This window comes from Chamaea fasciata, unplaced genomic scaffold (assembly GCF_029207755.1).
Source record: "Chamaea fasciata isolate MVZ Bird 193981 ecotype frontalis unplaced genomic scaffold, bChaFas1.0.hap1 SCAF_20, whole genome shotgun sequence".
Lineage (NCBI taxonomy): Eukaryota > Metazoa > Chordata > Aves > Passeriformes > Sylviidae > Chamaea > Chamaea fasciata.
Window position 1 is genome coordinate 3,764,680 of NW_027094105.1, and position 17,066 is coordinate 3,781,745.

Genomic DNA, 17,066 nt, shown 5'->3' on the forward strand with positions numbered 1-17,066 from the left:
TTGTTTCTTTCCCGGGAAACAATCAAGATACCGGGCTGCCAGCTCTCCTCACACACACTCTCCGGGGGCTGGGGTCAGTAATTAGTTTGTGTGCACTGGAGGCATTTTGGGTTTCAGGGAGCCAGGCAGGAATACTCAAGCTCTGGGGCAGAAAGTGCCCTCGAGGGACCTAGAGCTGATGGTGGGTGCTGAGCTGGTACAACGCTGGCCTCAAGTTCCCCAAAAGTGGCTTTGTCCCACTAATCATTTGCTATCGAAAAAGCACTGTTGTTTTTGTTGTTCATTTTGCGTTTTTTCTTCATGAACAAGCAACTTCCAGAGAGGAACAGCTATGAGAAATAGTTTATTTTAGTCTCCTTAAAAAACCCCAAATCCTGTTACTGGGGGAGTGATTCATTCTGCTCCCCCAGCCCCAGGAGATGATGTTTCCCTTGCCAGGCAGAGCTCACCACGTCCCCATGCTCACAACAGCCTGGGGCACTGGGGACAGGGCAAAGCCACAGCCCCAAGTGGCACCAGGACTCAGGGGAGGACGAGGAACACCAGTGAGGACATTGCTGGACCACCAGATCACAGGATCACTGAATGGTTTGTCTTGGAAAGGACCTTAAAGATCATCTTGTTCTGCTCCCTGCCCTGGGCAGGGACACCTCCCACTGTCACAGGCTGCTCCAAGCCTCAATGTTCAGCCTGGCCTTGGACACTGCCAGGGATCCAGGGGCAGCCACAGCTTCTCTGGGCACCCTGTGGCAGGGCCTGCCCACCCTCACAGGGAAGAATTTCTTCCTGTTATGTCCCATCCATCCCTGCCCTCTGGCAGTGGGAAGCCATTCCCTGTGTCCTGTCCCTCCATCCCATGTCCCATGTTCCTCTCCAGCTCTCCTAGAGCCCCTTTAGGTACAGGAAGGGCTTCTAAGGTCTCCCCAGAGCCTGGCTCCAGAGCAGAGGGGCTCCAGCCCTTGGAGCAGCTCCGTGGCCTCCTCTGGATGTCTCCAGCAGCTCCAGGTCCTCCCTGTGCTGTGCCCAGGGTCGGGACAGCCCTGCAGGCTCCCAGCAGAGCAGAGTGGGACAATCCCCTCCCTCAACACACCCTGGCCATGCTGCTTCACCTCAGCTTCAGTTCTGCTCCCAGCTAAACTCAGATCACCTTGGAGAGGTTTAAACTGTGGCTACAGAGCTTTCCTCCCCCAGCTGCCCCTTTCCCTGGTCTCGCAGGGAAGGCTGGAAGCAGGGAGATGCAGGCAGCCTGCAGCAGTGACCTGACACTTCCAGCTGCTCGGGTCAGGTCCTTGCAAGATGCTAATGCTGTAAGAGTACAGCTGAAGTCAGGACTATTTTCCTGCTGACTGTGAAACTGGTGTAAAAAAAAACAAATGGGGAAATGTATTGCCATGTACACTTGTCCAGCTACAGCAGTACCAAAGGCACAGTGCACAGCCTTGAGATTTAGTCATCTTTTTAGGTTGTTGAAAGCACTAAGGAAAAAAATAAAACATCAAATGTTTTGCAGTGAACCCAATGTTTCATTTGACAATTAGTTCTGAAATATTGAATGCCTGAAACCAAGCCAAAAAAACCCCAAAACAACCCACCTAAATTTTAGAAAAATATCATTAAATCACTGTTGGGCCAAACCTATTAAAAAAAGAAATGCTTGAGTCAGAAAAATCTCAGCTGTGCTGTGGGATCAGCCCAGTGGGAATGAACCCTGGGCAGCAGAATGGAAAGAAGGATGGAAACCCATCCAAGCTTGGCCAGTGGAAGGAATGGCCCTGCCCTTGCCCCTCCCAGAGTACAGCTCCCACCCTGCCAGCCTGCCCGGTAAGGATTTTCTAAGTTCACGCATCCAAGGACTGAATTTAGCACTGGGCCAAAGCTCCTGTCCCCCATGGGTCGGGGGAATTAGGTGTGAGCTGACACACAGGGCTCCACTGAGATGCAGTGATCAGCAATCCAAATTAAACGCAACCCAAATTAAAACCTGCTGCTGCCAGCCCCTCGGCTGGGCCAAACTCCCTGTTCCGAGCCAGAATGAGCCCCTTCTCCACACACCAGTGACCAAAGGAAAAAGCTGCTGCTTCAGCACCCTGCACAGCCAGCCAGGAGCAGGGAACCCTCCCCAGGTTCACCTCACTGCTCCTGCTCCTTCTGAGCTTCCCTTTTGCTCACAGCTCCCCAGGCACTCTCTGCTGTCTCGTTTTTTTTTTTTTTTTTTTAAAACGGAAAACTACAAAATAACCCTGAATGAAGAGATGTGACTTCTCCTAACAGCAGCCCCCGGGGCTGTGCATCCCTCCTGCTGCCCAGCTTGGTGCTGCAGGGATGTGCCACGGCCCCTGGAGCTGGAGAGGCTCCTGGTTTATGGGGGTCTGTGCTGCTGGAGGGAAGAGGGAGCAGCAGGGAGATAAAGACTCGCTCCTGCACACGGTGCAGAGAAGGATTAGATACTTACAAATATTTTATCCTAGCTAAAGTAATTGCACCACTTGTTCTTATGAGTCAGAGCTATTTATTTTCATGCTTCAGGGCATCAGTTGATCACACCAGCTGAGGTCAGGCAGAAATTCCCACTGCTCCTGTAAGCATTTTGCATATTGCAGGGATGTGCATTAGCAGCAGTCCCTGCAGCCTGGCACTCCCCCATCCCAGTCGCCCTCTCCACTCCCATCCCATGCAGAGGACACACCAGCACCTGAAGGGAGATGACAAAAAAAGATGGGGAGGGGTTTTTTGCAAGGGCATGTGGTGATAGGACAAGGGGGCATGGCTTCACATTGACAGAGAGGAGGTTTAGATGAGATACCAGGAAGAAATTTTTCTCTCTGAGGGCAGTGAGGCCCTGGCACAGGGTGTCCAGAGAAGCTGTGGCTTCCCCTGGATCCCTGGCAGTGTCCAAGGCCAGGCTGGACAGGGCTTGGAGCAGCCTGGGACAGTGGAAGGTGTCCCTGCCACGGCAGAGGGGTGTAACAAGATGATCTTTAAAGTCCTTTCCAAGACAAACCATTCTGTGACTCTATGGTTTTAAGAAGTACAACACAACAAACAGTCACTGCTGTCACCGGTACAATGCCTGTCCGTGGAACAGCACATCCCACACTCCCTCCCTAGGCAGGAGCCTCTTGGAACCTCTGGAAGTTGGGCCACATCCAGCTCCACTCCAGACTCCAGGCAGGAATCAGGCACAGAGACCAGCAGAAAGAGCATCCAAAGGAGAAGGGATGGTATTGGCTGTGCAGGAGGCAAAAATGAAAATAACTCCTTTTGACCCTGGAGCACAAGAGCCAAACTGGGGTCACTGAAGCTCACTTGGGTGGCCGGCAAGGCCATGGCCTCTGCTGGGAGCAGACATGGATAACTGCTCACTCCCGAGTGCTCACGGACATACAGCTCTAATTGTGTCACCAGCGAGAGCCCTCCCCCAAAACAACATTTGGCCAATATTAATAAATAAAAACTAGGCAGCATGTGCCTGGAAGGAGCAGAGGAATGCAAGAAAACAGCCACAAGCATTGGACTGGGAAAAATACACCTCCCTGGGCTAACCAACCAGTTCCAGTAACCCAGAAGCATTTAATGAAGGTCTGGGAAAGGAACAGCCCTTGATCTCTGAGCATTGAGCATGAAATGAAGCAGCAGAGGCCAACACACACCAAATAAAATGCTCCCTCCACACAAACAACAGGTTGGCTGCTCTTGGAGGAAAACATGCATGTGGCAGCAGAGACTGCAAGGTGTTTCAGTGTCCCTGAGTGTGCACACAAACCTGGTCAGAGAGTGTCCCCTACCCTGCACCCAGCCCGAAACACTCCCAGGAGCTGCAGCAGCACAAAATCTCTCCCTTGTCCCCTTCCTGTCATCCTGCTCATCCCCAAAATCCAGTCCCAGCTGTCCCCCCAAGCACGGTGTTCCCTGCTCAGCCCTGCTCCCGGGCTCACCACAAACCGGTATCTCCACGTTCCCTCATCTGCGCCTCACTGATCCCCATTAGTAATTACACTGCAGCAGCTCCATAACTTTAATTATAAGACAATTTCTGTTCTAATCCCTGGTTTTGACTCACTGCCGTGCACCCCCCTCCCTTCTCTTCTCCCCCCATCCCCTCACTGGGTCATTTCAGAAGTGAAATCATGCAGCCAAGGAGGAGTTTGGACAATTAGGGATAATGATCACTCCGACATGGCTTTCATACAGATGCCTGACACCGCTTCAAGGGCAGCACTGCAAAGCCACCCGTGCTCAGAGGCTCTGCCATTCCTCCTGTCACCAGGAACAGCACCAGGATCCCTCCTGGAAGCTTGAATTTATTTGCTTTTCAAACAACCAAAAAAAAGTGTCCATCTGTGACTCTATGGTTTTAAGAAGTACAACACAACAAACAGTCACTGCTGTCACCGGTTCAATGCCTGTCCATGGAACAGCACATCCCACACTCCCTCTCTAGGCAGGAGCCTCTTGGAACCTCTGGAAGTTGGGCCACATCCAGCTCCACTCCAGCCTCCAGGCAGAAATTGGGCACAGAGACCAGCAGGAAGAGCATCCAAAGGAGAAGGGATGGTATTGGCCGTGCAGGAGGCAAAAATGAAAATAACTCCTTTTGACCCTGGAGCACAAGAGCCAAACTGGGCTCACTGAAGCTCACTTGGGTGGCCTGGGACACCCTTCTGTCACAGCTGGCATCTTCACCTTCAGCAGAGCCCACCATGAAGACGGGCTGCAAACTCAGGAACCCCTCCACAACCATCAGCATCCTCTGGTGACATTCCCTAAAACACAGCTGGGGTACAGCAAGAAGAAAGTAAAACCCCCTTGCTGTACATTATTCACATCAGAATTGTAAAACCCCCTTGCTGTACACTGTTCACATCAGGAATGCAAAACCCCCCAAGCCGCAAGTCAGAAGCCCCAGGTTTCCCTTCCAGATCTTCAGCTCAACTCCCTCCACTTCACCTCTCACCCCCCCCCCCCCACCTGTCACCAGGGATAACATTTTTTTTCCCTGACACGCTTTGTTATTCAGAGATAGAAGATTCTGTAAATGCTGAATTATTATCATCAAATTATAATACTCAGAACACTGTCTCCCTTTGGGATTGGTGCTGCAGAAGGAGAGAGCACAGCACAGGCACCCAGAGCTGAAATGTGCCACGTTTAGCTCCCTTAGAGACAGCAGGGACGGATGCTGCTTTAGTACTTTCTCTCTTCCTCAGCTGTCCTGGAAGAGCTCTTCTGACAGGTCTGCTGGAGAGAACTGAACTATATTTGAAAGGTAATTTTTGAGCAAATGGAAACAGAAGTGTCAGAGTTGTCAGGATGAGATTTTTTGGAATTTCCCTCCGGTTTCAAGGGAGGGAGGAGGGAGAAATCATTGTTTCCAAATTGGGATAGCTCCTGACATTGCTTCCAGCTTCCCCATGCTCCTTGCAGGCTGGAGGGCTCCAGAAAAGCCCCCCAAATGGAATCATTCAGCCTCACACACTTGGTTCTCTCTCATTTTCACTTTCAGAAGTAAAAATAAAGCAGATTCCAGATGGAAACACTCACAGTGCAGGAGAAAGGGGCAACCTGTTGAGGTTCCTACAGGGGAAGTCATCCTCCTGCCTCTTGCTGGACCCAGCACCAAGAGGCGTCCAGCACTGAACCTTGGGACACACACCTTCCCCAAACACGCAGAAAAGCCAGCCCACATCACTGGGACTTCCCAAAATTACAGCAGAAAGGCACTGAGCCAGCAGCATCCACCCCTGGTACCCACAGGGCTCTCCCTGCACAAACCCATGGGCTGGGAAGCACCTTCAGGGAAGAACTTGGGGAAGGACCAGCACCAAGCCACCCATTCCTGCCCTTTTTAAGCCTTCACTTTGTCGTCTTTGAGCCCCTCAAACGCCACATTTTCAGGAGGAGAGAGAAAGAGGCCAAACCTCCGGAGCTGGGCAAAGGCTAATGATCTGCTAAGCGCTGAGAACAGGAGATTGCCCGGGAAGAGCCCTGGCACAGCTGCTCCAGAGCCTGCCTGCTCCCATCCCTCAGGCCAACAGCCCCAGAAATAGTCCAGACAGGTCACAGGGAAAACACAAATGCTGCAGGCAGCAGCAGCAGCGTGGCACGAATCCATCGGGCTGGTGAGCAGGAGAGAAGAGAGGCAGAGGAGAGGCAGCTCAGGATGGGAGGTTCTGCTCCTCTGCTACAGAACTTGCCACCAGCTTTTTCCTGAATGTTTGGTGGTTTGTTTTGGTTTGGTTTGTTTTGGTATGTTTTTCTGTTTTGTTTTGGGTTTGTTTTGAGTTTTTTTTGTTTTTGTTTTCTTTTTCTGTGAAATTCTCCCCGTTCCCCCTCCCACAAAGAGTTCTGTGCAGCAAAACCCCAGCTGGAGTGGGCACTGGGAATGTCAGCCTCACCAGTTCTGCTGGGAAACCGGGCTTGCTGTGCCCACAGAACATCGTGCCGGCTCCCTGTGTGCCATCCCAGCCTGGGCACCACTCCCCAGCTCACCCCAGAGCCCCCAGAGCAGCCTTCCCACCTCTGAGGGGTCCAGGCACAGCACCCAGCACAGGCTGCCACCCCACCTCAAGGTGCAGCCTGGTCCCCTCCTCCCAACACACTCTTGCTGTCACATCCAGAGCTTTTTCCCTGGGAGTGATGACAGCAGATGATACAAGACCTTGAATTTAATTGCAGTGGAGGAAAAAAAAATAAAATTAAAAAGTGTTTGGAGTGATAAAGAACCCATTTCATAAACCACATTATTTGTGTCTCTTTTCTAAATAATTGCAGAGTTTGCTCGGGGATTGTTTTTTGTTTTGCAGTTCAGGACCGTGGCTTGCAAAGAGAGGCGGATAGTTGGGCAGGCCAGGGTTTTGCCAGGCACTTTTGGGCTGTTTTTTCCCCACACCTGGAGCTGCCAGAGAAGAACAGGAACGGCGCTGCAGTCGTCATTAATAAATGGATTATTTGGGCATTGCAGGGAAGGGTCTTAACGGTGGAGGGGAGGGCTGGGAGGGGAAGAGGCACCATGCCAGCCTCACTGGAGGGCAAACAGTGATTAAATATTTATAGATTTTAATGCATTGATTTGTTAAGTCGGGAAACAGTCCTTTAAGAGTTTCAAGATGCCTTTCAAGGCAATTCTCTAATCAGCAACCCAGGTGCAGCAAAGAGGAGCTCAACAAGAGGCAGAAAGCACTCCAGGGGAAAGTGCGGCAGGAGGAGCTCTCCTCTCCTTGCTTTCAGGGATCTCTGTGGCCAGGGTGGGATACGGGGGCACAAAGAGATTTATGTCCAAGGCTTTCTAATTAAGTTTCGCCTGTAAAGGATTTATTTTTGGATAGCTTTTCCGCAGGAGAAAATTAAATGACACGCTGCTTAGGAGAAACAAACTGCAGTGCTTCGTGCTGCCCTTCCCAAATGTGCTCCATCTGACTGAGGAGAGCTGCCCACACCAGCATCACCATCCCTACACCAGCTCCCTGCCTTGCTTTGGAAAAAAATAATAATAATGATAATAATAAAAACTCCACTTGAAAAGCACAAATAACCCAAATTCAGGGATGTCCAGCAAGTGTTGACTAGGTAAAGCTCACTGTCCTGGCAGCCCTGATGGGTCTGGCACAAGGTCCCTGGCACCTACCCCTGCCTGAGCTGGGACAGATCTTCTGGGGGGCACCATTTGTCCTCTGAAAACCTTTCAGTGCCACAAAAGAAACGAGGTTCAGGCAGGCATTGTTCCTAAACTAGTGCTACTCACCTTCCCTGGGCCTCTGCTGATGGCAAACCTGCCTTTCCATCCCTCTTTTATGCTGGAGCAGAGCTGGAAGTAGGACACGTGCCCAGCAGAATCCTAAACCTCCTGCAATTCAGCCATGAAAAATAACATGACAAAGTAAAATGGCAGTTTTAATTCTAATTCAGGCAACTGGAGGGTATAAATTAAGTGTTCCCCCATGCTCCCTCTCCATTTTCCCAGTGAAATTGTATTTTCCGAAGGGAAAGATGCCAGAAAAGTTTTGGATGCCCCTCTCTGGCTGTGTCAAGAAGCCCCAGGGCTGGAAATACAACATCCCACAGCCCATTGAATCCATTAGCTTACTTATCAATATGAGATTAATTATTCCAGTTCACAGGACGTTTGGTCTTTTCTTAGTGTTCCAACTACAACATCCAGAAGAGCTGAGATGCTCTGCCTTTAATTAGCTGCTCCTCATGGTCACAGCTTTTAAGGCACGAAGTGATGCCTCCTCTGGGCTCACGAACAAAATGACAAACGAAACCCCATTTCAGGAGCATCTGCTGAAGCCTGGGCTGATAAGATCAGCTCCTGGAGCCCCATTCCAGGAGAGTGCTGGAATCTCACTTCCACTGATGACTCAACAAGTGTAGCAAGTGTGCCTCGAGTTTGGGTTTGCGCTGCCGAATTTTAACAGGAGAAGGGAGGAGTGGGACAGAAGAGGGAGGGAGCACACAAACAGGGGAATACAAGAAGCCGCACACATTTTGTTCCTGAATCCTCCAAACGTGACTCACTTTGCTCTATTGTGACAAACTGAAACGCCTCTGAGGAGTTCATTTCACGTCTCATCCATTCTCTGAATAATGGGAAAATCCCTCTTTGTTTCTCTAAGATATCAGCACGCACCACGTGCACCCGCTGCCATTAGACATAATGGAACCAGATTGTCCCAGAAGTTGTTTTTGATTGCTTGAGTGCATCCTTCATTTAGGGAAACGAGAATGTATGAGCTGCTGTGCCCCAGCCGATGGGAGGACGCAATCCTTAAGCTGCAGCCAGGGCCATTTGTTTTCCCAGTTTTGGCGTGACAAGGAAGTTGGTCATTTCCCCAGCTCCAGGACAGGGTTAACCAAGGTCTTGGCCATCCTGCTGGGAATACTCAGGCTCCTGCCAGCATGGGTAAAACTTAGAGCTCCTGCAGCAAAGGGTCCCCAGGGGCTTGGATGCTCCCATGAAGCCTGGAGAAGCCAGTGTGCCGTGGGATGTCAAGCAAGGATGCTGTGGGATGCAGCAGGGATGCCTCTGCTCCCCTGGCCCTTTCCCAGGACATCCCATTGTGCCCTGATGCAGCACAGAACGCTGACAGGGGCACAATCAGCGCTGTCAGGAATGCTGAAGACCTCAATAAGAAACAAACCCCCTCCTTATCTGCCAGGGAAAGGATCCCCCAGGGATACACGTTCTACAATTTACATTGACTTCCTGGGACAAAAGAAAGTTTGAAAGCCTTGGAGACAAACCAGGCTGCCTTAAAGACTCGTCCTGTGATAAGGATGTTGTTAACATTGCTGCTTCTGCATTCAGAGGGAGCCGGTGGGGGTTCAGTGAAGGGAGAGGGATGGATCACAGCAGCCAGGTTTGGAGTTTTGTTATTTTTAATTGACTGCCACCTTGAGAGAGTTCCTCTTCCCAACACACACACACATACACAAAAAAAAAAAAAAAAAAAAAAAAAAAAAAAAAAAAAAAATTAAAAAAAAAATCCAAACAAAGCCAATGAGCCTGTCAGATCTGTTTCAGCAGAGGATGGACCTAAAGCCTCAGACACGGCGGTGCTGAAAGCTGAGCACGTGTCTGGGCTGTGCTCCTGAATCAGGACACACAAATCCACACCATTGCAGGACAGCACAGTCATTCTCCCAGCCGTGCTGCACTCTGGGGACTTCAGGCCTTTGAAGTTTAACAAGTTTTAGGTTTTCCTCTTGCAGGAAGTATGAGATGTGAGAACAAACAGAAGGACAAAATCTGTCCCCCAGCCTCAAGCTCTTCTTTCCCACTAAACACTTCTTTACCATTCAGATTTACCTTCAGGGAAAGAACAGAGCACCAACTTGACAGCAGCCAGACCAAATCCAGACCACAGCTCCACCAGTGAACACTGGAGGCTGTGGGGAGAGGAGTGAGGCTCTCAAAGGGAGGTGGTCCCAGGGCTCTGCCACAGCCAGTGTCACCTCCCTGCTGTCCCCATGCCCAGCAGCTCATCCCAGCCCCATCCTCATTTCCAGACAGATGAGCTCTGGGTCACACTGCATCATATCTTTTCCCCTAGAGCTGGCACCCAGCCCTCCCTTTATAGCTTCTCCTGGCACGCTTTCAACGGCAATAGGTTTTATTATTCTGCCTTGCTGCCCTAATTCTCTCCGCACTCAATTTTCCATTGACCCTGTGCTGCGTTCGCTGGCTCTGGGCAGGCAGCAGGCAGCATTCCCTCACCTGCCCACACGGAATGGGAACAGAGGGGCACGCCAGGCACCTCCTGCTCCTGCTGCCATCGGCACGGACACAGCCCTGCGGCACAGAAACACCCGGGAGGCTCCTGGAGGGAGCAGGAAAGACACCAGAGGGGGAGATGGGGAACAAAAGGGAAGCCAAGGAAATAAAAAATGATGCAGCGCAAAGAAAGAGAAGGGTCAGGGGAAGAGAAAGAAGAGCAAGAGCAGCAGAAATCCAGCCGATGACGTGGGAAGCGCAAGGCTTGATAAACGGGCGATAAAAGTGGCACCAGGAGGGAGGCGCCGGCAGCACGGCCACGGCCTCGCCCCAGGGGAACTCTGCCGGCCCCAGGAGTCACCAGTGCAGCCCTGCATGGCTCCTGTCACAGCTCCCTGGGACACCCAGCACAGCAGCAGGGACACATGTAGATGGTTTTGCTCCAAAGAGAGCAGAGACTCGTTTCTACTTTCTCTTCTCCTCAGTCCCACAGGCTGGGCAGAGGGATGTGGTTGCTCCTTGCTCCTGGTGGGAGTTTCTTCCCAGAAAGTGGATTTCTCCTAGGAGACGGCCCACCTCAAAGCCAGGATTACAGCTCTGAGTGCTACACGGCCCCGAGCAGCCCAGCAGGCAGGGCAGGAGCCTGGCAGCATCCTCACTTTGCCTCCAGCCAGGACTTCCCCCTTCCACACCCGGGAGGGATGCGGATACACAACCACAGCATCTCTAAACTGCAGCCTCTGTCCCCCCTGACACTGGCTGTCCCCAGGAGTCACCTCACCTGCTCCCACAGGCTTTTCCACGCCATCCCAGCCCACTCCATCACAAGCATGATTTGCAGAGACCATGCAAACACCCCCGACAGGGGTGAGAGCGAGGGGATCGGTGCCAGCGCAGCCCAGGGGGCTCAGGGAAGAGGAAAAAAAAGGAGGAGGAGGAGAAGGAGGAGGAGGAGGAGGAGAGGCTGGCTCGCAGCTGGCTGCTGAACACAATGCAGAGATGCAGAATGGCCTGTGATTACAATTTCAAGGGCTTCTATGCACTGAAAGGGAACTGATTCAATTGTGCCACAACTCCTGAGAAGCTGTCGGCAATCAAGGCATTCTCCCGGCGACAATCACCGGGGGCAGGGTGGAGAAAGCAGGGAAGTATCGCTTAGGTGGTGGCTTAGGTACAGCAGCGAGGGTCAGCTGTGATTTCCCTCCCATCAGCTCCATCGCAGGCAGCACCAGGGATACGGTGAGGACAGAAGAGATGCTGGTTCATGAAATGATGCTCTGGTGGACACTGGATGGCCAGGGAGTCACCAAACCATGTCGGGGATGGTGAAGGGGATGAATTTGGGGTGAATCTTTTGTGGCCATTGGTTTCTGTGAGCTCCCCTGCGTGCACTACCTCCCCCTGGGCTGCCAGAGTGAAGGCAGCCAGTCATCCTGCTCACAGGCACATTCTGCATGCCAATTCCTGTCCCTGGGTGCAGGTAATGGGCAGAATTCCAGCCCAGCCTCCCCCCCTGTGCAGACCACTGGAAACAGCTCCAAGGCCAGCACCCATCCTTTCACTTGGAAATGAGAAGGAATGGCCTCAGAGCTGCCAGCTTTCCCTCCAGATCCAAGTGCCAAGAACCATTTCTGACCCCTTGCTGCAAACCTCAGACCAGGCCAATAAAACTTTTGCACAGACAAGTGAGAAACAAACTCCCCTGGGCCCTGCCCTTCCCTGTACACCTTCACAGGGAGAGTGAATACTCACCGGGAGCATTCCAGGGGAAGGTGATAAAGCAGGTGCAGCCAGCTGGTGCAGCCACCAAAGCCAATGACAATGACAACCTCTGCCTGCGCCCAGCACCAGCTCCTTGCAGCCCCCAGCAGCACCAGCAGCTGGAGCTGAACACTGCTGTTCAACCCCAAAATTCAACAGGCAGACCTGGGAAGCCATTCGGAGAATGTTTCAGGTTTCGGGGCTGCAAGAGTTTGGAGTTCCCTTTAGGAAGGCAGCACCATGCCAGAAACACTTGCTGTGCCACAAGCTCCACTCAGCCTCTAATCCCAAAACCCAGCCACCACTGTGCTCATTATTTCAGAGTTTATCCCCTGGCCATCTGGACAAACTCTTCCCACACAAAAGCAACCCCTGTTGGCTTCAGCACCAGGACACATGCCCAGCTTCACTGGGCACTGAGAAAGGCAGAGAGCTGAAGGCCAGGAGATGTCACAGCAGCCCTGAGCTCTGTGGGGACCCAAGGGAACAGCTGGAACTGTGTCAGGGAGGTTTAGACTGGATGTCAGGAAAAGATTCTTCCCCAGAGGGTGCTGGGCACTGCCCAGGCTCCCCAGGGAATGGGCACGGCCCCGAGGCTGGCAGAGCTCCAGGAGCCTTTGGACACTGCTCTTAGGCATAGGGTGGGATTGTTAGGGTGTCTGTCCAGGGCCAGGACTCTCTGAACCTTGTAGCTCCTTTCCAGCTCAGGATATTGTTTGATTCTCCCTATGCAGCCAGCTGAAGGGTTTTTCCAGCTTTGCAGAGCTACCACTAAAGAAAACGCAGCTCTCCCAATCGTCCTAAAATCAGCAGAATGCATTACATGCATGTTGGTAGGTAGAAGCTATCTTATTATCCGAGGAGATTATAATTACCTCATTTGCCTATTAAAAGGATACTGTGAAAATATTTAAGTTAGAATGCTTTGGTTATTTGCTTAAAAATTATGTGGTGGCAATCAAGTGAAAACTGAGGCTGTAATGCAGCCACAGCAATATTGTCGGTAATTTGTGGAACCAATAACGATTATTTTTAATGTATCAGCCAACATGCCTAAATATGGTTTTTAATATGTACACACACATCTATATGTGTACATATGCACACACACCGATGGGCAGCATGGGCTCAATTTCCTTCCACTTTCTGAAAACTGAGACCTATGAAGCATCTTTCTTTGAAGCACCACAGGCTGCCAAAGGGATGCAGGAGACAAAGTCCCCCATCAGCCGATGGCAACCTGTATGATCAGAGCAGAATTATTCCCTGAGTCCCACAGGAAAGGAAACTGGGGGTGGGAGGTTTTGGGACAACACGATTTTCCCTTCTCTGCAAAGCCCCATGTTGGGATCAGTAGCTCCTCCACCCTGGGATTCCCAAGCAAAACGTCCTGGACTCTTTTCTCACAGGGATTCTGTAGTTCTGCTCCAGGTCTTTAACCTCTATTTTTTAATGTAGGGCCCACCCTGTGTGCAGGGCACAAGGTTTTGTTATTTCTAAACAATAATAAAAGAAGGAAATAGACTCGTACATTTGCACTTGGCATTGCCCTGGGTAAATGGAAATCTGATTACTTATTCCTTACAATCCCAAATTGCTCCTGCCAGGCCAGACACAGTGAATAAATCCTTGCTTTTAGAGATATCCTCTCCATTACAAGTGCATAATGGCACCAGTATCCCATTGACCCGAGGACACCCAGGAGCACCAGCTGCAGCCCCCCGGGTGTGTGTCACTGCCTCCCGGGCACCCAGCAATCCCCAGGAGGGATTAGCAGGAGAGCCCGGAGGGATGATGCATTTCCCTGGCTGAGAGCAGCCTTTGGGAGCACAGACACTGAAACTCAATTTCCTTCTCTGCTGTGGCATTTAACCTCTCAGGGAGGAGTGAGAGGATGGGGGAGAAGGAGGAGGGGTGCAGGGGAGGATGGATGTTTCCATTCTGAGACATCCCTCCCGCATCCCACCCCTTCCTGAGAAGCCCAGGAAGAACCTTGTTTAATTTGTAGAAACCTGAAAAAAGAGCAATATCCCAGTCTGTTGAAGACTTCCCAGCATTTTGAGCCTGGGAGGGAGCTGCCACCTGAGTAGCACTTCCAGGATCCAGCTGCTCCCAAACCCAGGATGGATCTCAGCCACCCCACAGCACAACTTTTCACACCACAGCGGCGTCCTAATTTCATCTGGGGATTGGAGCTTCATTTTCCGCCTGAATTTATCTAATTTCAGTTTCCAGCAGCTGGGTACAACCCTGCCTGAGCCTGCAAAGTGGGGGCTTTGCTCTGAACAGCCTGATTTTCCCAAATACAGAAAGCTGCTGGAGCAGTGAGATTTTTTCCCCAATATTTCACACCAGGTAAAAGGCCACAGCCACGTGCCTTGAGAATGGGCTGCTTTTAGCACCCAGGAAAGAAAATAATAATTCCCTACAGCAGTGCTGGGCTATGCTGCAGCCTCCCTGTGCAGAGGAGGACTGACCTAAGGCTGCTGTCTCTGGGCAAACAGCTCACTCACAGCTCTCCCTGTCTTCAGGGGTCAGCATCTCCTGGAAAAAAAGCCCATCCTTGTCAAATGAGGCATGAGCTATGAAAAACTTTACACCAGAAGCGTTGGGAACTCCAGGCAAAGTTGGACAGGGCTTGAAGCAACCTGGGATAGTGGAAGGTGTCCCTGCTCATGGCACAGGGTTGAAATGAGGTAAGCTTTAAAGTCCCTTCCATCTCAAACCATTCTAGGATTATGTGTACTTAGCCCAACTTGTGCATCCTGGCTGCCAAGCTAATTTCACTCCTACACATCCGAAAAGACTTCTTAGCTCAGGTACAGAGAGCTGTATCAAGCTCTAATACAATTCCTGCAATATCTGCCAAGCCCTGGATGCTTTTCCTGAAAGCTGTGTCAACAGTGAAACAGCTGCAGCATTATTCTTTTTTTTTTACTGTTGTTATTTTGTTTTTAAAAAGCAGCAGGCCATGGCTCCAGGACCAAAGAACTAAATACCAAACTGCAAGAGCCCAAGAACTTCACTCGGAGTCTAATTAGGGGTCAGCCAGTGTAGAAGGCAGTAAAGTGGAATATGACCAAGGTCAAGACAACCTCCTTAAGGAAGGGTGGAAAAGAGGTGTGCTAAGCAACCTGGCAGTATTATCAGCAAAAGCAAGCCTTTAAAATAAATGAAGGTGATTTGGAGGGTCTCATTTCAGCGGATTTTCAGAGAGCTTATGATAAAAGCACTTCATAAAAGATTAAGGAAAATAAACAGCTACCCAGGAAGGGGCAGCAGCAGGCAGGGATTACAGCTAGTAATGCAAAAAGAAACAAAGACAGCGCTTCCCAAATTGCAAAGAGGTTTGTGGGGCTCAACTGCATCATGGGAAGGCTGCAAGATGCAGAGAGCAGGTCACAGTTTGTGCAGCAGCTCGAGGAGCCTGGGTTTGCTGTGGCTACAGGGGCCGAGCGTCTCTGGCTGGATTCATTACACACCACGGGAGGTGGACGATGAAATTTTGTTTAGGCGAGTAAATGAACATGTTCTGCCTGCGGAACCAGGCACCAGGGGAAGGGGGATGTACTGAATAACCATGCTGAGCCTGTGTTTTATTTGATTTACCTCCCACACTGCCAATAAAGGAGGCTCCGAAGGTGGATGGTGAGGCTGCATGCCTGTGGTGGGATGTGTATCAAGAGCCCTGGACAAGAGGGAATGGCTTCAAACTGACAGAGGGCAAGGTTAGATTGGATATTAGGAAGGAGTTCTTCCTTGTGACGGTAGTGAGGCATTGGCACTGTGGCTGCCCCTGGATCCCTGGAAGTGTCCAAGGCCAGGTTGGACATTGGGGCTTGGAGCAACCTGGGACAGTGGAAGGTGTCCCCGCCCATGGCAGGGGTGGGATGAGATGATCTTTAGTGTCCTCTCCAACCCAAATCATTCTGGGATTCCATGACATGTTTTGGGAGCTGTTTGGAGGGGGCTGCCAGTTCAGACAAATTAAACTGATGACAAGCTGGTTCAGTGCTTTTCATTAACAACCCTCCAAGAGAGATGGGGAATGTAATTCCCAAGTCTCAGGTAAAAATTATAAAAAAATAACCAGCAGTTTTCCTCACGAGAAGCTAAGACAGAGTGAATCAATCACACCCTGCTCCCCATGACAGGGGAGGAGGATGCACCACTGAGCAACACTCATCACTCCTGCTGGTGAGAGTTGTCCTGAGAGGTGGCTCTAGGGAAATGCGCCTCCCTGTCCCATCCCACAGGATGCAGGAAATGCACTTCCCTGTCCCGTCCCACAGGCTCCCAGGCACTACAAAACACCTGAGGCACTTCACTGACAACACCACGAGACACAAATCAGTCCATGAGCAATTTCAGACCTTGCCATTTTTCCAGGCACCCAGGAGGGTGCCACATTAGCAGCCTCTGCTCACCTATGGAGAAGCTGCTCATCTACAACTTCTGGAGAAATCCAGAGACAGAACACATCCAGCTTCCCAGGGGTTTTTCAGTGGAGAGTACTAATGACATCAATCAGAAAGTCAGTTGAGCTTCATACACCCACTACCCTGTGGCATTTCTTCATCAGCATCTCTGGCAGCATTTGACAGCAGGAACACGCTTCCAGCGAATCCCAGGCGAGGCACTTCCATCCTGCCTCTAGGAAAACATGGGGCCTGAGATGTTTGATGCCCCAGCACAGCCATTTGGTCAAGGAATGACCAAATACATGCCAAGGGCCACTTCCACCACTCCCTGGTGGCCCCCATGGTCTGTACAGCACCAGGGATGTCCTGCTCAAACACACAGAGACAAAAAGTTCAGGCTTTTGAGTGCACTGGAAACTGAGAAGGTAAAAGCCAGCACTGTCACATCTCTGTAAAATCTCTTTACAAGCACTTGCAAATAAAGGCAAATAAATTCCTAAGGAACCCCTTCAAGTGGGACAAACTGGTGAAGAGACAAGGAAATTCCCCCCTGCACTCTCCTTGCTGCAGGTGCATCCCCAAGGCTCTGCGGCAGAAATGCTTCTAAAATAAGCACAGAGGTTATAAGGGACAAAAGCATTTGCATTTAGTCTGAGTGGGGACTCAGACTC

At 51.0% G+C, this 17,066-nt stretch overlaps 1 protein-coding gene across 2 annotated transcripts in view; it reads right to left on the minus strand.

The window, feature by feature from the left end:
- The window catches only part of ASTN2 (astrotactin 2), a 318,226-nt gene that overhangs the window by 283,581 nt on the left and 17,579 nt on the right, over positions 1-17,066 (minus strand). The gene's annotated exons all lie outside the window — the stretch shown is intronic.